This window comes from Eubalaena glacialis, chromosome 17 (genome assembly GCF_028564815.1).
Source record: "Eubalaena glacialis isolate mEubGla1 chromosome 17, mEubGla1.1.hap2.+ XY, whole genome shotgun sequence".
Lineage (NCBI taxonomy): Eukaryota > Metazoa > Chordata > Mammalia > Artiodactyla > Balaenidae > Eubalaena > Eubalaena glacialis.
Window position 1 is genome coordinate 87,752,813 of NC_083732.1, and position 21,916 is coordinate 87,774,728.

Sequence of the window (21,916 nt, forward strand, 5' to 3'; positions counted from 1 at the left end):
AAAACAGAAGACCCAAACTGTAAAACTCCTAGAAGAAAGCACAGGGGGAAAGGTTCACAACACTGGTTTTGGCAATGATTTCATGGATATGATGCCAAAAGCACAAAATAACAGAAACAAAAAACAGCTAAGTGGGACTACATCAAACTAGAAAGCTGCTGCAAAGCAAAGGAAGTAATCATCGAGTGAAAAGGCACCTACGGAGTGGAAGAAGATCTTCCTCGCCTCACAATGGGGTTGCACCCTGATAAACCCATGGTAAACTGAAGGTAAGTCGAAAATGCATTTAAAACACTGAACCTACCGAAGGTCACAGCTCAGCCTGGCCTTCTTGAAACGTGCTCAGAACACTCACATTAGCCTACAAGTGGGCAAAACCATCTAGCACAAAGCCTATTTTACACTAAAGTGTGGACTATCTCATGTAATTGATTGAACACTGTACTGAAATTGAATACAGAATAGCTGTCTGGGCACCAGCTGTTCACCCTCGTGACGCTGGGGCTGACGGGGAGCTGTGGTTGCCACTGCCCAGCATCACAAGAGTATCCACCCCACATCTCTGGTCCAGGAAAAGATCAAAATTCAAAATTCGAATCATGGTTTCTACTGAATGTGTATCACTTTCGCACCGTGAAAAGTCAAAAAAACTGTAAAATCGTTAAGATGAACCATCCTACGTATACGACTGTGTGTATCTTATAAGGGGTTAATCTGCAAATCATATAAGGAACTCCTACAATTCAATAGTTTAAGAAAACTAATAAATTACCCAATTATAAAACGGGCTAAGGACTTGAATAGACATGTTTCCAAAAAAGACATACCAATGGCCAAGAGGTACATGAAAAGATGTTCAACGTAAGTAATCATCAGAGAAACCACAATCGAAACCACAATGAGACGTCACCTCACACCTGTCAGAATGGCTATTATCAAAAAAAAAAGAAAAGAGAGAGAGAATAAGCGCTGACGAGGATATGGAGAAACTGGAACCCTGTACACTGACGGTGGGAACACGAAACGGCACAGCCGCTATGGAAAACAGTATGAAGCTTCCTCAAAAATTAAAAACAGGGGCTTCCCTGGTGGCACAGTGGTTGAGAGTCTGCCTGCCAATGCAGGGGACGCGGGTTCGAGCCCTGGTCTGGGAAGATCCCACATGCCGCGGAGCAACTCGGCCCGTGAGCCACAACTACTGAGCCTGCGCGTCTGGAGCCTGTGCTCCGCAACAAGAGAGGCCGCGATAGTGAGAGGCCCGCGCACCACGATGAAGAGTGGCCCCCGCTTGCCGCAACTGGAGAAAGCCCTCGCACAGAAACGAAGACCCAACACAGCCATACATACATACATACATAAAAAGAATGTAAGCGGACAAGAATAGCATTAAAAAAAAAAAATTTAAAAAAATTAAAAAAAAAAAAAAAATTAAAAACAGAACTACCATATGATCCAGCAATACCACTTCTGAGCATTTATTCCAAAGAATTGTTTTTTTCTTTTTTCTTTTTTTTTTTTTTTATAAACCCTTGTGTCGAGGGCTGACTTTCAATAGATCGCAGCGAGGGAGCTGCTCTGCTACGTACGAAACCCCGACTATTCCAAAGAATTAAAATCAGGATCTCCAAGTGACTCTGCGCCCCATGTTCACTGCAGTGTTATTCACAACAGCCAAGATATAGAAACAACAGAAGTTATCTGTCTGCAGATGAATAGGTAAAGGAGATGTAGCATATCCATATAAGGGATATTATTCAGCCTTTAAAAAGAAGGAAATTCTGCAGGGTGTGACAACACGGATGGACCTTGAGGACATTATGCAAAGTGAAATCAGCCAGTCACAGAAGTACAGACACTGCATGACTCCGCCTATACGAGAGATCTATAAAACAGTCCAGTTCAAAGAACTACCAAGTGGAACGGTGGTTGCCAGGGGCTGGGGCAGGGGAGATGCAGAGCTGCTAATTAACATGCAGAAGCAAGACGATGTGGCTCCAGAGCATGTGTGGGCGACACTGCACCTGGTCAACAGCACGCGGTACTTGTACTGTGCATGCAGTACTGTACTGCACGCTTAAATCTGCGAACGGGGTAGGTCTCACGTGAAGGGCTGTTATCAGGATAAATACATCATTTTAAAATTTAAATACAAATGGCAAGTTAGGGCATGACTAAGCTAGAACCTAAAACAGGTGGGGGAAGAAATGGATTCTTTAATAACTCGGACAGGACTACTAGTAGACCATCTGGGAAAAAATTAAGGTCAGACTTGTACCTCACACCATACACCAGGATAAAAGACAAATGAATAAAAACTTTAAAAGGAAATCAACAAAAATGAGAAGAAAACACAGGAAATCAACGAAAACAAGAAGAAAACATAGGACTTCTTTTTAAACTTGAAGAAAAGAAGCCTTCGTTAACTACGACTCAAAATCCAAACACCACATGTGAAAGTTGACGGATCTGACTACACGAAAGCTGCTACATGGCAAAACAGTAAGGACAACAAAAGACAGCAGCAAATGCCCTGAATTCATCTGACATTCAAATAACTCATCTCCATAATCTACAGGGAAAAAAATCAACAACGCAGTTTTTAAAACATGAACAATGTCAAGGAACAGAAAGCTCACAACTAAAACACAAATGGCTCTTTGATATATAAAAAAATACCAAACTCATTCATCATAAAGGAAATGCAGATGTGTCCCCCCTCTGAAGCCTGATCATACTCAGCGTGGGAGCAGCTGGGGGACGGGCGCTGACAGCTTTCCATGGGTATGTGGACCGGTGCCTCCCCTTTGGAGGGGGGCTGGCAGGGTGTGTCCTAATGAGGAAAGTCTGAGTCTTCTGACCCAGCACTTGCACTCAGAGCGTACATCCTACATACATGCATCAAATGACATACGAAGAGGTCATTCATTCTGTAATAGACAAAGACTGAAAATAACCTAAATTTCTACCAGCAGACTATATTAAATCGATTCTGACATACCTATGCTCGAAATATTCTGCAGTTCTCAACAAGAAAAAGAGAAGCTCTCTGTACTGATATAGGAAGACCTCCAGGACATTTTGGTTAGTGGGGGAAAAAATAAAAACCAAGGTGGAGAAGAAATCTGTAACATGACTTGTGACAGAAAAAGGAAAAATATCAAAGTGTAGATTTGTATTTGGTAGATAATCGCATTCTTACGTATCTGGAAGGATAGATAAGAGACCAAGAGCAGAGTCACATGTGGAGACAAGGACCGGGCCGGCTGGGATGGGAAGACTTTTAACTTTCTACTGTATGATTCCTCATATGTTTCTACTTTTGAACGATATACACTATTCAAAAAGTGCAAGAGCACTGGAACAGTTAAACCGTGGTCCATTCACACCATGCAACAGGACTCAGTGATCAAAACAAACAAACTACAGGTACATGTGACAACCTTGAGAAATCTCCAGGGAATTATACCAGATGAAAAGAGCCAGTCCCCAAGGGCTACATACTGTATGATTCTATTTGTATAACATTCTTTTATTTTTTTAATTTTTTTTAACATCTTTATTGGAGTATAATTGCTTTACAATGGTGTGTTAGTTTCCGCTTTATGTATAACATTCTTGAAATGACATAAGAACAAAGGAGGACAGCTGGGGCTTCCCAGGAGTTCAGGAGGGTGAAGGTAGCAGAGAGGTGGGTGTGGCTACAAAAGCACAACCACATGACAGCAACAGCCTGTATTTTGACTGCATCCATTGCTGGTATCCTGGGTGTGACATGGTGCTACAACTCTGTGAGATGCTACCTTTGGGGAAACTGGGTAAAGGTACACAGGAAGGCTCAGAATCAGTTCTTACAGTTGTACATGTGAACACACAATGTCTCAAAATATAAAGTTTAATAATTAAAAAAACAAAAACAAAAGACACTGGGCTGTCAATCTCCATGCCCGAGGTCACCAAGTGGCCAGAGCAGAGGACATATCCAGCCTGATCTGCTTCCCGAGTGCCTGCCTCCTGCGACATGGGGGCCACAAGAGAGGTGACCCCGCAGGGCCCGACCTCTCTCTGAGCACAGGGCAATCCTTCAAGGAAAAGGGGAAGCCCAGCGAGGAAGGGTGTCTTTACCAAGGCACAAAGCTGACTTTGTGGTTTTAAGCTGCTGGCACCTGGGGGATACTTGTTACCGCAGCAAGACCTACCCTACACCATTAAGACTTCTGTCCATCCAATCACATCTGTGCCTGCACCTGCTGCCTGACTTCACTCCTGCCCAGCTGGCCCTCCTGGCCCATAAGAGAGAACCCCGCCTGCTGCCTGTGGGCCCCCCCCCTTCACGGGCCTCCAACCCCTCCTGCAGGTGGGCAGCGGCACACGCTGCCAGACGGAAGAGGCAGGGCAAGGCTGCATCCCACAGCAGCAGGCAGCTCTGGCCCCTGCCTCCCCAGGTGTAAAATGAGGGCTGAACCAGCTTTAGAGCTTTTCCCAGCTACAGAATCCTTTTTTCAAACACAATCATCCTCAGAAGGTCCAGGTGAAATGGATGAGATCGGAGCTGCTCTGGCTAAAGGAAGAGGATGCTGCCAGCTGGGGTGACTAGAGCCCCTCCAGTTCTGGGGACCCCCTCAAGCCACTGGTCCAGCAGCTCTCCACAACCCTGGGTCGGTAACGCTGTGGGGCAGAGTGAGAAAGCCCAGGTTCTAGGGCTGGACACGCCAGGTCCTACGCCCGGCCTGCTCTGCACTTCGTGGCCTTGGGAAAACTGGCATCACCTTCTGAGGTCTAAGAGGAAATGACTGCCCCGCTTCCCTGCTCTGACCAGTGGCACTAAAACCACCACACCCTCCACTCGGAGCTGCGGCCACACTCCTCAGGGTCCCTACAGCATGTTCCACGTGCCACCCACCTGCAGGGCCCTGGAAGACTCATCCCCACACAGCTCCACCCCCTGCAAGCTATAACCCGCCCTCTGCAAGCTGCCGTCTCCCTTCTGCTCTGAGGAGCCGGGGCGCACGTGTGAAGCACCTGCTCACGGCTGGCCCACCTGGAGATGCGGGTGGCCCCCGGCACAGCAGGTGCCCAGAAACCAGCTGACAGAGCTGAGAAATAGCCCTTTCCAATAGCTAGCTTGTGCTTACATGAGCATTTATCGAGCACCTACTGTGTGCTCTTCCTGTGCTGGTGCCACAGAGACTGACAGGGTCCTGGCCCTGGAGAGCACATGGGGAGCCCGACACCAAACAAATGACCACAAGGAAACGAGGAAGCAGCCACACAAGGCTTTCCATCAGTCTGCAGCCCCTGCCCTGCCTTGTGCCAGGCCCCCGAGGACGGGCCAGGCTTCCACACGGCAGCGCAGACCTGAGCCTTGACCGGTCGGAGGACATCCCCGGGGGCCCTGGCGCCCAGCCATTCCAGCCAGAGGGGCAGCCAAGCTGACCCCAGAGGGCAGGCTTGGGCAGCCGAGAAATCGGCCCAGCAGGTTGACCAGAGGCTGGAAAGACATTCAGGTCACACTGTGAGAGCTGCAGAGGCCAAGTGCGGAGGCGGCCTGATGCTGCAGATGGGCGCCCTGAGAGATGTCAGCCGGGGAAACAAGCCAGAGCGGCCCCCGGGCAAGAAGAGCCAGGACACTGAGAGAGGAATTACGGGGTCCAGGCTGGAGGCTGCGGACCAGCCAGAACGTCCGCCCTGTGACTGAAGGCTTTCCGGACCCTGGACCCGGAAGACACAGGACCGACTCAGCTCCCAAGCCCAGGCCCGCCTCCCACCTGCCCAGGCTCATTAGCACCCTGGCTGTGGGTGAGGCCATAGCGGGGAAGGAGGGCAGACCCGAGGCAGGGATCCAGCTCCTCGTTGGCACCGCCACTGAAAGCCTGTGCTGAGAGGGCAGCCAGGCCCGGGAAGGGGGCTGTTGTGCCGTGTTCACGTGGGAGAGATTGATTCCGGGCTGCCGGTGTAAAACTGTGTCCCTTTCCAAATACTTGGCAGGAATAGATTATGGCTCCCGGTGGAGGGCAGCCAGCCAGAGGTGTCTGGGGCGGAAGGCGGGGGGGGGCTGCCCCCGGCCGGCTCTGTCTGGCGTCGACTCCCTGAACAGAGCTCTGATGCCCCTGCCATCCCCCGGGGTGCCTGCCCCCCATCTTCCCCAGACAACATCCCACCCCCCTCCTTCCCCACCACCCCACACCCCTAACATCCAGCTTCCTAGTTGGTGCAGGCGCAGCCTGTGACCCCGCGTCCACATCCAGGGTCTGGCTCGGGCAACAGTAGGACAGATGTGGACAGACAGGTGCCCGAGCATGGCACCTGGTCCCAAAGCCCTAAGGACCTGACTCCTTTCCACAGGTCCCAGAGAGCAGCCACGGCCCATGGTGGGCTCACTCTAACCCCCTTTCATCCGGCCACACTGGGAACAAGAATTCCAAGTTCCAGCCCAGCCGCGACCCCTCCTTTAGAACATCAGTTCAATGTGGAGGGAAAGTCAGGATTAAGTCTTTATTAGTATAATCATCACCACTACCAAAGACGTTCTCCAACTCAAAAAGCATCCTCTGGGGCGGTGGCATCTTCCGATCTGGTCCTCCCACGAAGCAGCAGAGCAGGAAGGCTGGGCGGGTGGGGCAGCAGAGCGGTGAGCGGGCTCTGGAGCCAGAGTGCTGGAGGCAAATCCTGGCCGCTCACTTACGGGCCTGTGACTCCGGGTAAGTTACTCAGCCCTGGGAAGCGTCCTGATCTTAGGAATATGAGGAACCTAGCAGGTGCTAGGTCCATAAACGGTGCTGACTATCACGATGATGATACAAAGAGGGTGACGATGGCCAGTTCTCCTGTGTTCCCGCTCATCCACCTCAAACGCAGGCCAGAGGGCACTCTGGAGCCGGAGGGCTGCTCAGAAGAGGGGCAGCTGCACCAGCCTCCCAGGCACTCCCTGACTCCACAGCCCCTCCCACAGCTTCAGTGCCTGTGTCTCTGCGATGGCGCGGATGCCACCACCTCCCGGTGGCTGCGGGATCAGAAAGGATAGAGGGCGGGGACGTGCTAATGAGCAGCGTGGCTCAGGACCCCACAGCTGAGACTCAGCCACGCTGTGTCCGCGGGACTTCACTGTTCGTACCAGGATGCTGACGCAGTCAGGGCTGGGTCCCCAGCCTTCGCTCGGGGGACATCAAGAGGCAGAAAACAAGACAGTCTTCCATCAACCCACGTAAAGAAAACAATAAAACTTTATTGACTGGGAGCTCCGAGCTGGGAGCTCACAGGGTCAGCACGACTGCCTGGCCTGCTCTCCTGCGTCCACCTCGGGGCAGGCTGCCCTCTCCGGGAGGCAGGAGCGCAGGGCTGCTGGGACCGTGAGCAGCCTGCCGCGCCGGTTCCCGGGAAGACCCCGCTCTCCCCCGCCAGCAATCACTCCGGGGAAAGGTCCACGGCACTGCTACCACCATCGTGGACCCAGCCACAGGATACTGAGCCCAGGGGCCGACAGCCTGGACTCTGCGGGCTGGGAGGGGGTGCACACCTCTAGCCATAGGCCCCTCGTGTGATCCGGCCCAGACCCCAGACCCCAGACCTCAGACCCCTGGTCCCTGCTCCCCACAGCCCTGTCTCGGGTGCTCTTCAAGCGACTCGCAGCGTGGCACAGGCTGGCCCTCCTGGGATCAGCACCCAATCCGGGCCTCACCTGCCTCCCTCGGGTCTGCCGCTGTTCATTCTCCCTGCACTTGAGTCTTCTGTCACCCACTCCTCCATTCAGGGATCCAGCAAACACTTAGCAGCCACGCGGTGCTGAATGTCCTGGCAGAAAACAGAGGAATCCGAGAGGCGGCCTACCTTCACAGCCCAGCAAGTCCGTCATTGCTGACATGGCACAGACCACAATTCAAACAACAGAAAGAATTACGGCTGGACTGAGCCACCCAGGTTAAATTCCATTTGTAGCAAATAACACAATCAAAACAAACCCAGCAGCCACAGATATGCCTGTGCACGTTAAAAAAAAATCTAAGCCTTGGCCAACAGTCTGTTTCTCCCAAACACTAGTCAGAGAGCAACGAAACTCTCAGTAACACAGAAGGGTGCTGTGTGCTGTGAGCCATGGTCATAAACGTGGGTGAACCGACCCAGGGGAGGAAGGGGACAGGAAGACGTCCAACGAGAACCGGAGTACAAGGCACTCCAAGTGGAAGGCACAGACATGACAAAAGACATGGGCTGTGCAGGAAACAAGGGCTTGTGCACTGGCAGGGCACATGAAGCAAGTGGTGGAAGATGTGGCTGGAGCAGCAGGCAGGAACAGGGTCCCAACCTTCACCTTGCAGGAGGAGACTTACGGACTCCCGTCTGCCCATGAGCCCCCAAACCCCTAGACGTCAGTGCCCGTGTCTAGGTGCCCACCTCAGGGCCCTGCAGAGGAGCGGCCCGGAGAAGGTAGCCTGCATACAGTCAGAGCAAACAAAGGAGGAGAGAAATGTGCACGTGGCCCAGGAAGCTCCACCCCCTCCAGGAAGCCTTCTCGGACTGCCACTCTCCCACAGCCACTGCAGTCACAACTGGGCTCCTGCACTATCCTGGGCAGGCTGCACCGGGTTTCTACCGAGGACCTACAACATATGAGGTTGACCACTCAGAAGTACCATTTTAATAGGCTGAAGTACTCCAATACTGACAAACTTCACCTGGACCTCACCTGACACTCTGTCCACCCTGGGGCTATAGTGAGGAACAATCCCAATCCCTGCCTCCTGGGGACCCAAGATAAAGCGGAAAACAAGCAAACAAGCGACAGTGACAAAACATGAAGTGCTGGGAAGGAAAAGAGAAAGGACCTGAACCAGGGTACTGGTAAGAGAGGGCGGTCAGGAAAGTGGGCTATGACCCGCCGGAAAGATGGTGAGCTGCCATCCCACCAGGAACTAAGACAAGGGCAGGAAGAGGGTGGGTGAGGAAGGCGCCAGGTGTGGCTGCAATGGCAGCAGGCCCATCTAGTCCAGCAGCTCGACCCACAGAATTTTCTGCCATGACCGCAGTGTTCCATGCCTGCGCCGCGCTGGCTAGTGGCCGCCACACTGGACGGCGCACAAAGAGCCCAGAGGGCAAAGGAGGAGTGAAACGTGAGTCTCCCCACAGGAAGCCTCTGGAGGGCTTCCGCGGGGGCAGCACAGATCAGAGTCACCTGGAAGCTGGACGGGCGGGAGGGCCCCTGCCCTCCGTGCCCCAGAGGCACGTTTTAAGCCAAACGTAGAGGAAAGGCAGAAAGGAGCAGAGGAGAGGCGCATCGTGTCCGGCTCTCCCTCAAGGGCTGCCTCCCGCTCGCTGGCGATGAGCAGCGTCCCTGGCGCCCAACAGGTGGGCACCCGGGCCTCGGTGCGAGCGCTCCGCCCCCGAGACCCTGCCCCTCCCACGACCCCGCCCCCTAGGCCCCGCCCCTCCCATGGCGGTCCCGCCCCTCCCGGAGGCCCTCCCACCGCGCGGGCCCCGCCCCACCCCGCCCCCGACCACCCCGGGCCCCGCGCGCCCCTCCCGGCCCCGGCCTCCGCCGCCTCCGCCTCCGGCCTCGCGCCCTCCCAGCCGAGCCAGCCTACCCCCGCCGGCCCACCCCGGCCGGCCCGGCGCCACCGCGCGCCGCTGCCTCACCTGGGCCTCGCTGGCTCGCGGGCGCGCTCCGTGCGCTCTCGGCGGGAGGGGCGGTACGGGGGGCGGAGCCGGCACCCAAACATCACGTGACGGCCCCTCTCGCGCCGGCGAGGGCCGCGAGGCCGCCCCCCGTCCGTCCCGTCGGCCCCGACGCCTCGCGCCAGCCAATGGCCGCCGAGCCGCGGACGGGCTGCGGACGGGGTGAGACCGGGGACTACAAGTCCCAGAGTGCCCCGCGCGGGCGGCGGAAACGGCCTGGGACGGCGGCTGGCTGGGCCAGAAACCCGCGCCCGGCGGGAGCACCCGCGGGTACCCAGGGCCGGGGCCCTCGAGGGCCACCGAGAATGCGCCGTCCCGGCCTGCCGGGCTGGGTCAGGCCGTTTCCGCCGCCTTCCCGGGCCTGTAGGTGGCCGGCTCACTCGCACCCCCGAGCCTCAGTCCCCCCATCTGTGGAACGGGGGTGACAGACGCGGAGTGCGCGGTCCCCGCCTCAGAGGCCCGACCGGATCTCACGGGTCTGAGAGGCAGAGCCGCGGCGGCGCAGTGGCCGTGCGGGCCCCGGACTCGGGTCTGGAGGGCACAAGGGCCAGCGCCCGGGTCTAGGGCGGCAGCTGAGCACTGCCGGGAGGGGCCGTGTCCTGCGGACCCCACGCCTTGGTCCGTACCTGCGGGGGAGTAGACGGGATCGTCACCACACACCAAAGCCTTTCCGCGGAGGGCCTTCAGGGGACGGGTCTCCAGAGAGCGCGGTCTGAGGGTGCTCCGGCCACGCCCCACCCTCAGCGGGCGCGGGTGTGGAGGAAAGGAGGGGAAAGCGAAGTACACCTCCTCCAGGACGACCACCTGCAGAGTGTGCTTCCCGCCAACCCAGCGGGCCGAGCGGGTGCCCCGGGGCTGCGGACCGGGTGGTCTAGCGCGAGCAGGGCCGCCCAGGGCGGGTGCTCAGTACCTGCTGCCTCCTCCCCAGTCTGGGGCGAGGCCCCCTAGCGCCCCCCGGAGAAGCAGGAGAGACGGCCCCCTCCATCAGGACCTTCCTCTGGGAGAACCAGGACCCGGACGGGTGAGGGTCAAGGGGATGGCCAAGAGACCCCCAGAGGAAGAGCGGAGGGAAGAAGCTGCCGCAGCCCCCACGGGGCATCTGTCCGCTGCACTGCATCCTCACTGTGCCCGCGGGGTCTTCAGAAGGAGCCTCCATGTAGCGCCCGCCGAAGCCGACCCCAGAAACGCTCGCTGTAACAGGAGAAGCCAGCTGGGCTTCTGCGTGGTTGTACCAGATCCCTGGGTCAAACACTGTCAACCTGGGGTCTGCAGCGAGTTCCCCTCCCCCACCCTTCCTGTCCATCCCCTGAAGACCGGCTCCCAGGTCAGCTTCTCTGGGAAATCAGCCCACCCAGCCCCGTCCAGAGGAAGAAGGTGTTTACACTTACACGCTGCGCCCCCCCCCCCCCGCCCCGACCCAGCACGTGGCAGCCCTCACTCACCCACCACAGACCCTCCTCCATCAAATCCCGTGAGCAGGTCATCCCTGCGGCCCAGTCCCCCTTTGTCCCTTACCAACAGAACCCATTTTGTTCAAGGCAGCAAGGTAGTGCTGGCCCGGAGGACGACGACAGAGGCCACGGTGAGTCTTCAGACCCAGAAGGGACCCATGTAGCCAGCTAGCCCTCTGCCTTCTCTTGTTCCAGCCTGGAACGCGGGCACGGTGTCCCAAGGAGAGCAGCCATTTGGGGAGCAGAGGGGTGGGTCCCAAGCTGTGGACAGGGAGCAGCTGCGTGGTGGAGCCTCCGCCCCAGCTGCACCTTCTCATCAGAGAGGAGACCAGCCCCTGCTTCCTCCACACTGCTGCTGGCACCACTCCTAGCCCGTACGACCGCATCCGGGCATGACACCCTCTCATCAGAGAGGAGACCAGCCCCTGCTTCCTCCACACTGCTGCTGGCACCACTCCTAGCCCGTACGACCGCATCCGGCATGACGACCACCCTGTTAGGCTTGTGACCTGCCCACCGTGCAACAGGCCTCTTGAGGGCAGGCCCATGTGGTTGAATTTGCATCTTGGCGCTCAGCAGGGCACCCTGCACGTGGTGTGGCCTCAGGGAGTGATGACAAGTCAGTGAGCACACAAGCTGCACTCACGGGGGCCTAGTGTTCACTCTGTGTCCCCACAGAGCCTACTCTCTTCTAACACCAAACCTATCCCTGTGTTGCTGTGTGATGTTGAGCAGTGACACCTTCTCTGGGCGTGGTCAAAGCGGTGATGTGGGAGCTGGCTGGAGAGCAGGCATGGGAGGGGCAGGGTGGCGCACCTCTACCCTGTCACCTGTCACCCGTACGGGGCAGTGTCACTGGGGGACACGTGCTGGGGAAGGGCTGGCGCAGGCCCAGCACCTTAGCAGGGGCTTGACCAAGACAAGCACCTCAACCCCAACTGTTCGAGACCAGTCTCAGGCGCTTAGAAAACTGACTCTACGTGAGACTCCTAGCAGCCTACCAAGGTATTTATCACCAAGCAGGAGTGGCAAAAAAAAAAAGAAACTCCATGACAGGAGCACTTGAGTGTTGTCTTTGCTAATCGCATCCTCTGTAAAGGAGGAGTTTGCCGCCCCTCCTGGGAAGTAGCAGAACCTGCTTATTCCCCACCCCCATGGGAGGAGGCATCTCCACACCCCAAGGAGCCAGTCTGTCTGTCCCTCACCCACCACCCAGGCTTGCTACCTGGCACAGCGTCCCCCTCTCCTCTTGCCAAATCTTACCCTGTTTGCCATCATTTATTCATTCAACAACCTTCCGATGTCAGGCAACATGCTAGACCTTGGGGATGCCACACAATTAGATTTGGTTGCTAATGCCAGAAAATCCCAATAACAGTGGCTTAAATAAGATCAACGTTTACTTTCAGTGGTACACATTCAAGTCCAAATAGGCCATAGGGCTGGGAGGGTGGGCCTCGCAATCATCAGTACCCTGGACTCCTTTAATCTTGTTGTTTCTCTGACCCTCTAATGGGCCCCTCTGCCTCATGGCACAAAATGGCTGTATAAGTGCCAGCCATCACGTCTGCTTTCCAACAGCAGGAAGGAGAACTGGATAGTGGGAATGCACGCACCCCCAATCCCATCCTTTTAAGGACAATTCCTAGATACTGTACACCCCATATCTGCTTACATCCCCCACCACCACCACCCCCCCACTTGGCCAAAACTGGGTCCCTTGGGTACTTTTAGTTGCAAAGGAGGCTAGGAAATGTCTTCTTCCCCAGGACTATGTTCCCAGTGGCCATCTGGGCTCTTGTACCAAGTAAGAAGGGGAGGATGGGGCCCATCTAATAGTCTCCACCAAGACACAGCCCTTGTCACAGTGCTTGCTGTTTAGCAGGCAGGCCACAAAACGCACAAATGTGCACTGGGAACCTGGGTGAAGGCTGTACAGGAGCAGAACGGGGGTGTGGGGGATCCAAAGGGGGGCTGGGGGTCGGGGAAGTCCCCCTTGACAAGGAGGCCTGGCACAGGGGAGTGATGAGGGGTAGCGTTTCCGGGAGGTGAGTTGGGAGTGTCCAGCAGGAAGGCAAGGAGCCTGTGGACATCCGTGTGCCGCTGTCACACCTCCTCTGTGGAGGCGTCCTGACCTCTCCAGCCACTGATGGCCTCAGAGCCCCTGCCACTCAGACCACCCCTTCTGCTCCCTCAGCCACAGGTGGGGAACCTGGCCCTGGCAGCGAGGGGCACACACAGGCCCAGCGCTGCTGAGGCCCCAGGCCTGTCTCTGACGCCCAGGTCAGAGCTCTACCTCTACATCACAGCCCGCGCCCCTCGGGGCTTAAGATCATGGGCATGTAGTAGCCTTCAGATCATGGGCCGTGGGCTCGAAGACCAGCCCAGTGGACTTTAGGGAGGGTCTCGTCTACTTCTCCCTTTAAGGTCCACCACACACAATTTGGCCTGATTACCTGTGCTCGGTGTGTGCACTGATGGGCAGTACACCTGCGCCCAGGTGACACTGGGACCCCATGAGGGCCGTAAGCGTGCTGGCCACACCCCCAGCCCCTGGGCAGCCTGCGGTACTCACGTGGGGGGCGAGAGCAGAAGGGATGGGAAGACAGACACTGAAGGGGACACCTTGGGGACCAACCAAGGCAGCCAGTGCTCACTGGCGCTTATTTCTCTGCCCAGGACACACCCACATTCTGTGGCCTCCCGGGCAGTTTGGCGGCCCCGTGGCTGGCCCCAGACACAGGACCGGGAGCAGCAGTGAGGGGCGCCTCTTTCCAGCTGTGCCAAGCCTGCCCCACTGTCCTGCGTGCATCCCCCTTGCCACCAGGACGTAGAGGAGCTCCGCCGGCTTGAGGGCCTCCAGCTGACGCCAGACAAGCCCCAAGAGGGAAGGGCCCCGGGCCGAGGGGCTCTCTCATCCATGGGCGAGTGAGTGTGAGAGGAGAGGACAAAGGTTGGGCTACAGGAAGCGGACAGAGGAAAAGGCACCGCCTCTGCAGGGCCTGGACTGCTATCTGAGCCCCAGACAGCACTTGGGGTTTGGGGAGGGGGGTGTGTCAGCCCAGCGCTGTTTCCCAGGGGCTCGGGGAGTTGGCGTGAGGAGCTGGCAAGTGGGGGAGGAAGAGAACAAAAGAGCAGGGGGTGTTGGGGGATGGGGAAGGGAGCAGGGGGCCACTGCCACACCCTGCGTGGGTCTGGCTCACCCCCAGGTAGGGCGGTGGGAGCTGGGCCTGCGCTTTGGGCTCCTCTGGGAGGAGTGTGGTGAGTTCTCTCGGCCCAAGGCGTCCCCATGCCGGGACCAACGTGGCTCCTGCCCGCACCCCGCCTTGAATTCCTCTGAGGTGCTCTGCACACATGGCACCTTGTTCTTTTGGTACCAAGTCTCTGTTTAGGGACAGACAGACTCCTTCTCCTTTCCCTGTCCCTCTTCTCCCTCCAGCTGGACCGCCAGATCACTGGCCACAGTGGCCCACCAACCCTGCAGCGCCTCCCCCTGGCTCTACCACTGGCCAACAGGGGCGGCACGTCGACACCTGCCCTGAGCCTTGGCTTCCTCAGATCTGCAGCGTGGACCACAGTGTCCCCTGCTCCGTGGAGCTGACGTGAGGCTTGTGTGGGCCAACGCCCGTGAAGCCTTCACAGCCCTTAGCCCAGGCCTGGCCCGCTGGAGACCCTGGGCACGTGTGAGCACATGGCCTGTCTGACTTGTCGTTGATCTCTTGGGTGGGTGCTGAGCACCAGTGCCAAATACCAGGGCCAAGAGCATGTGGATGCTGCCCTCAGGGTGCCTCAGAGGAGCAGAAGGGGACCAAAGAATCACCTACTGGGCTATAAGTCTGTTGTTAGAAGGTTGTATGAGGAAACAGGGTGTTGGAAAGGTTTCCCAGAGAAGGGGCATTTGGATTGGGTGCTGAAGGATGAGTAGGAGTTTGCCAGCAGGAACAGTATGAATTTAACATGGCTGCTGAAGAAGGTCGCCATGTCCACCTCCTGTGTCGGATTCTGCCCAAACTCCTATCCCAAACCTAACACGTGGGGGTTTGCCCGGTCTCCCCCCTGCTTCCCCCTCCTCTCCTCCCTGCACACATTGACATTGACACAAACACAGTCCCACACACTCATACACAGTCACACACATTCTCACACTCATAGAGTCAAGAACTGATTTCAGTGTGTTCCTCCCCATCCCCACCCGCCACGCGCAGGGAACTGCAGTAACGAGATGCTAATGAGCAAAGGTAAAGCTCAGAGAGAACAGCATTTTACAAAATCAAAACACTTTGTGCTTCCAGGGCCCCCTCCCGGCAAGCAAGCTGCCAAACCTCACGACAGCGCTGTGTGTGGGCAGAAAGTACCCGCCAGCCCCACCTCCCGGGTTGTTGATGAAGTAGGAGGGGTCTGCGAGGTGGCAGAGTGGGAGCGCAGGCCCCAGGCCCTGCCGGACACTGCCGCAAGCCCACGGCCACTAACTCTCCAGGTGCATCCTCTCACCTGTGCCCAGCCGGGTCCGTCTGCCTGGGAGGTGACGTCCCCATCCTTCAAGCTGTCCCTCCCACACACCTGCACCTCAGCCTGGGGCTGGGGTCTCCTCCAAGCTCCCCGGCCCCGGGCTTGCCTCTTTCACAGCACTGATCACACTGTCCACGCCTCCACCCCCGCCCCCAACCCCAGCATACCCAGAGCGACCTGTCGGCAGCACCTGTCAGCAGCACCTGTCATATGGCTGCTTTTCACTGTGTGTTAATGGAAGGAATGAATGAGTGAGTGAATGAGTGGTAGACGGAGTGGCCGAGCTGAAGAGGTCTTGGAGATCATGTGGACTGTTCTGGGGGAAACTGAGCCCCAGAGCAGGGAGGTGGCCCCCCAAGGCTGCCTAGCAATGGGGCAGAACTGGGCCTGGAGCCTGAGCTCCTGCTTGCCCGTCCGATGCCCTTCCCTCCTCCTCTGACTGCTGACGTCCCCAGGGCTGGGGGCTCTGCCCTCGCTACGATGGTCTGTCCCCTTCCCTGGGGTCCCCACGAGCCTCAAGCTCCATTAGCTCTCTCTCAGCCCAGACCCGTGACTATCCCTCCTCCCTCTCGGATACCTGCCCCCTGGCCGAGCTGTGGGCTCTGAAAACAGGTGGACTGGGGGCTTGAGGGCATGGCTGGGGGCTTCTCCCTGGGGCCAGTGGGCCCTGCGCGCCTTCATCTTCGGAGGTGTCCGACACCAGGACGAGCAGCGTCTCTGGCCCCTCAGAAGTCAAGGAGGCCTAGAGGAAGGGAACCCAGGCTGGACCACGGTGGGCTGCTTCCTCAGCCTGTCTGCAGGGAGCTCCCAGGGCCTATGAGGCCATGCGATGAGGGTCTTGGAGCCCCCTGGGCAGTGCACAGTTACTGAGTGGAGTTATCCTGGTGGTGTTGACCATGGAGCAGACAGCCCAGGCGTCTCCCCTGTTTCCATCAAGGTGGGTGTTTAACAAGGCATGATTACAGAGACCAGCCCGTGGGGCTCCAGCACAGTCCCCGTGTAATGGGGGAACCTGGGGGAGGGGGTGGCACACGGTGCCAGAGCGGCTCCCCTGTGCCCGGCTCAGGCTGAGCCCTGAGCGGGGCCCCGGGGACAAGTGCCCAGGCCCCTGCAGGGCCAGCCAGGCCCAGGAACGGTGGTCAGTGGGGTGAGATCAGGGAAGACCAAGGCCCCAGCCTGACCTTGACTCCCCGTGTCCTGAGCCACCTCAGCATTTCCGGACGTTCCTTTCCCATCTGGAAAAAGAAGACATTGGCCTTGATTCCAAGTCTCACCTGGGGGCACCATCACCTTGGGGGACAGAGCAGAGCCTCCTGGCTGGGGAGCACCACCCACGTGGGTTTTCTGGATTTATGGCCCCTCCTCCTGCCCCTGCCTGGGAGCCTCCCAGCAGTCCCGCAGGTGAGCTGCGGAGCCCCTCCTCCCTCCATGCCTTGACAGATCCCCATCCATGAGGAGGGGCTGCCTGGAGGTGAAGGTGGGGCGGCTGCCCTGATAAAGCGCAGTGCTATCGCCCTCGCCCTGCACTGGCCCCTCATGTGCTCAGCGGGGCCATGATTTCATGTCCTCCCTCCATCTACCTGCCCACCCACCCATCCCTCCTTCCTTCCATCCATCCATCCATCCATCCACTCACTCAACGAACATTCACAGAGGGTCTTGACCAAGCACAGGGGACAGAAGAGACTGAAACCAGCGAAGCCCCTGTCCCCTCCAGGAGTGGGTGTTGGGCGCGGGGAAATGACCACATACGAGGTCCACCCAGGTTGTCACCCCCATTTCTCTAATGGGAAAACTGAGATCCAGAGACCCCAGGGAAAGAAAATGTCCTATTAACTTGGCATCACAAATGAGAAGAAAGACGAGAGGTGCCAGCATGTCCACTGCGGGGGAGATGGGGTCTGTCCCAGGGCTCCAAGCTGAGGATCTGCCGCACCTCCCCTAGAACCTCGTGTGTCTGTCCCTCTGCCCGGGGTCCCCGGCTATGTGGGTGTGCAACACCGCGGGCAGGAGGCGTTGGGCACATTGACTGTATTTGGTGATCACTGCTGTATTTATAGGGCTTGATGGGGATAAAAATAAAGTGAGGGAGCATTGCAGGAGTCACCGTGCAGCACTGCGGGCGTGCGTGGTCCCTGCCTCTCCCGCCAGGAGTCGGGGTCTCGGGGGCAGTGGGGAGGGAGTAGGGGCGCGTGGGCCCAGGACAAGGTGTGGACCTGCTGGTGGATGTCAATAGAGCCACGTGCCCAGCTCAGAGTGGGGTCCCCATAACCACTGCCCCTCTGCTTCTCCTACCCAGGCTTCCCTGTGGCCAAGGACTGTGCCACTGGGCTGTCCAGTGAGGTAGGGGCTCAGACTGGGACCAGGGTCAGCCTGTGACCAGGTTCAGGGCTCAGCGTGCACCGAGGTTGGGTCTCAGTCTGGCCCCGAGGCGGGAGGTCTCCCACGGTCCTGGAACCCCAGGAGGAACAGTGCTCAGGTCCTGTCTGGGAACCTGGGTGCCTTTCAAAGTGTCCCCATCAAGCATCGCTGGGTCTGGATCCCCTCCGAGTCACTCTCCTGGCGAGTCCCTCGCAAGCAACCAGGGCAGTTCTGTGTGGAAGGTGGGCACCCTGCCGGCCCTCCCCGTCTAAGGCCCCCAGCCCTGTCCTCCAGGGGTAAAGCTTCCTCTCCAGCTCCATCCCACCAGCTATTTTTGCTTTGAATTCAGCCCCATGAGGTCACCACATTGGGGAGGAACGAGGTCAGCAATGACCCCACCCCAGGTCATGGGGCTTGCGGTGGCTTCCGGGGACACCCCCTGATTCTCCTTCAGGCCAGGCACCGGCTCTCCAGCGCTAGGGTGCTGCCAGCCCCATCCGGTTCCCTCTGTGGGACCGGCCTGGCTGGAAGGGGCCTCCTCGCCGTCCACCGCAGGGCAGCCCACAGCCCAGGACTGGTGCATAGACTCTGCAGAGGCCCAGTTTGGGACAGCTCTACAGGGTCATCCCCCCTCCTGTGAGGCCAGCTGGGGTCTCTGGGTCGAGGGCACCTAGTGCAGTCTCTCCCTCGGCCCAGCCTCCCCCCGCCGCCCCAGGAGCTGTTCCCATCTGCTTTCCACAGTAAACTTCCAGCAGGCAAATCTCTCAGGACCCAGAGACGGGACCTTGGCTGTGGACCACCACCTCCCTGTCCCCCACCCCGGACTGTGAAGGGATCTTCTTGGGTGACGGCCCATCCCCACTCCTGAGTCAGGCAGGGGCGGAGGAGCCGGAGGAGGGATGCAGTGGGCAGAAGACCGTACCCCCCAACCGACACCCCCGGCAGCTTTAGGCCAAACTCCTGTCTGGATCCCACATGGCAGACGTGACCACCGTCCAGCCTCCGCCGTCTGATGTCAGGTCGGGCTCACACACCAGGCGTGCGGTGACTGTGATGGCGGGGATTCCCGCTGCTGGGCGCGGGGCCAAATGTCCACACCACCGTCAGCCATTGCCTTCACTTCACCACTGGCTCCATCCCTGCCGTCACCGTGGGACCACCGACATCTCCGCCGTCCCCACGGTCACTGCTGTGCGTGGTGCCACCTCACGTCCCCTCTGCTGCCATCACGGTGCAGTCATCAACACTTGGCCCCATCGTCCCCCCCTCCGCCCCGGAGGCCCACCAGCTCTCAGGCCTGGGAATTCTGTCCTTCATCTAATGGATGTTTGGTTTTTCACCCCTTTGATGACAGAAAAGGATGAGAACTTTGGAACAAACGTCTAATGGCACAGAGGGCCAGCATCTCATGAGAAGATAAAGGCTTTTCTTAAGGGTCAAGGAGGGAAGTTTAGGTTTAGGCGGTGCAGGGAGAGTCCAAGAACCTTCAGGAGGTCAGACGATGCCGCTCCTTCCACCCGTCCTTCCTGAATTCCGGATGACTCTGGGAGCCACGCTCAGGCCGAGTGGTCCGCGATGGCTTTGGACCTTGCCTACCCCGTCGTGTGGCCTGGCTCGCTTCACCCCAGCCTTCTGCACGTGGGGTGATGCTTGGCTTGGCGGGTCAAGCCTAGACCTTCCCTAGTGTCCCAGATGGAGGGTCTAGGACTCCTCTGTGTTGGAAAGACAGATAATTAAATGGGGGGACCCCATCCCCTTTTGCCTTCTCCTCCCGTTTGGAGACAGGTGGGGGGCCCCAGAGGCTGAGGCCGTGGGGAAGGGAGGTTGGTGTTAAAGTCTCTGGGGGCTCGGTTGCAGGTAGGACGGTGCAGGCACACACACCCCCTCATTGATCGTGGCTGCAAACCCAGACGGAGCGCCCGGAGCAGTGCGAGGGGCTCTCGCAAGTAAAGGTTAGCAGGTGCCTGGGAAGAAAACTGGACTTTGAAGCACCCTCAACTCACTGGCTAGTTCCCCCCTTTTTCCCTCATGTCCTCCAGCTTAGATCAAGGCTGCCTGAAGTCTGGAATGGGCATCAGTGCCACCAGAGAGAGTTCAAAGAAAATCCCTCTACTTATGGCTCAAAGAAGAGGACTCCTAACACTGAAAGAGAGTGGGAGAGATGCCCCGTTTATTTTTCTTTTCTCTGTCATCCCACACCCAGCCCCCAGGCAGTCCTTGCAGTGGCCAGCTTGGCAATGGCAACAGCAGTAGGCCCGAGGGCATTAAGTGTGTAAAGGAGGGGAGATTCCCTCCCTAATCAGGAGCTGTGCTCTCAAGAAGGCCAGGTGGACCCACTTTTTTTCTCTCTCACTCCCTCCTCACTCCACTTGGTCCTGGATGTGGACACAGTCATAGGAAGTACATAGCAGAGTGTCCTAATGAAAACCCCATCCTTTGGCCAGAAGACCAGGAAACAAACAATCAGGAGAACACAGAGAGGGGGCTCGGAAAAGTGACCCCTTACTTGTTTATGATTGCTGAGGATCAGCCCCAAGCTAAGCAGGCGTGGACCCTAAATGGTGTGCCAAAAATTCTGAGAAATTAGCTACAGGGTAGATACTGCCCAATCCCAGAATGTCCACTGGATGCTCACACAGGATGGATCTGAATAGCACTGAAATGCTCTAAACTCTGACCTGAGGTAGGAATCACAACCCCTGAAGACTGGTCAGAACTTGCAGCCTGGACGCAACTGTGTTGATTGCCTGCTAAAGTCTAAGTGTCTATTTGATACATCTCCACAGGACTTAGAACATATCCAGAGCCTTATAAAATAATATTCAAAATTTCTAGGATACAATCCAAAATGATTTGGCATATGAAGAAACAGGAAAATCACAACTTGCATTTTGCATGGAACAAAATGATAAACAGGAGCCAACTTGAGATATCACAGATGTTAGGATTATCAAACAAAGACTTAAAAGCAGCCATTATAAAAATGTTCCAACAAGTAAGGGCAAACAGTCTTGAAATAAACAGGAATATAGAAAGCCTTAGCAAAAAAAAAAAAAAAAAAAAGACATAAAGAAGAACCAAATGGAAACATGACAACTGAAAAATACATAACCAAAGTAAAAATACTCAGGGTATGAATTCAATAGCAGAATGGAGATGACAGAAGAAATTACTAGTGAACATGAACACAGATCAATAGAAAGTATCTGACATGAGCAGGAGGGGAAGATAGATTAAAAGAAGAAAAATAGAGCTCTAGGACCTGTGAGATAATATCAGAAGGTCTAATATTCACAAACTTGGGGTCTCAGAGGGAAACAAAAAATTGTGATGCAGAAAAAATATTTGAAGAAAGAATGGCTGAAAATTCCCCAAATTTAGTAAAATACATAAACCTACAGATTCAGGAAGATCCACGAACCAAAGAAATTCATTCTCAGACACATCAAGATCAAACTGCTAAAAACTAAAGACAAATGAAAGCAGAAAGAAAAACAATGAATTATTTATAAGGGGAAAACTATCCAGATGACTTTGGCTGTTTCATCAGAAACCATGGAGGCCAGACAGAAGTAGAACAATATTTTCCAAGTGCTGAAAGAAAGAACTGAAGTTCAGACTTCTATGTCCAGGGAAAATACCTTTCAGGCATGAAGGTGAAATGAAGACATTCCCAAATGAAGGACTTCTCTCTCTGTGGAAATTTCATAACCTCCTGTGGGTATATCATTGTTTTGAAATAAAAAGTTAAGGGAATAAAAAGGGCAAAAGATTTGAAAGACACACCACCAAAGAAGATATTCAGATTATAAATAGGCATATGGAAAAATATTCAACATCACTAGTGATTAGGGAAATGCAAATTCAAACCGTGATGAGATACCACTTCATACCTATTAGAACGGCTGAAATAAAGAATATCAACCATA

At 56.4% G+C, this 21,916-nt stretch overlaps 1 protein-coding gene across 1 annotated transcript in view; it reads right to left on the reverse strand.

Moving 5' to 3' along the window:
- The window catches only part of TSNARE1 (t-SNARE domain containing 1), a 79,551-nt gene extending 69,781 nt beyond the window's left edge, over positions 1-9,770 (reverse strand). Inside the window, exon 1 of the mRNA XM_061171739.1 lies at positions 9,628-9,770. The gene's annotated coding sequence lies outside the window, so the exon portion shown is untranslated. The remainder of the gene's footprint in view (positions 1-9,627) is intronic.
- Between the last annotated feature and the right edge of the window lie 12,146 nt (positions 9,771-21,916).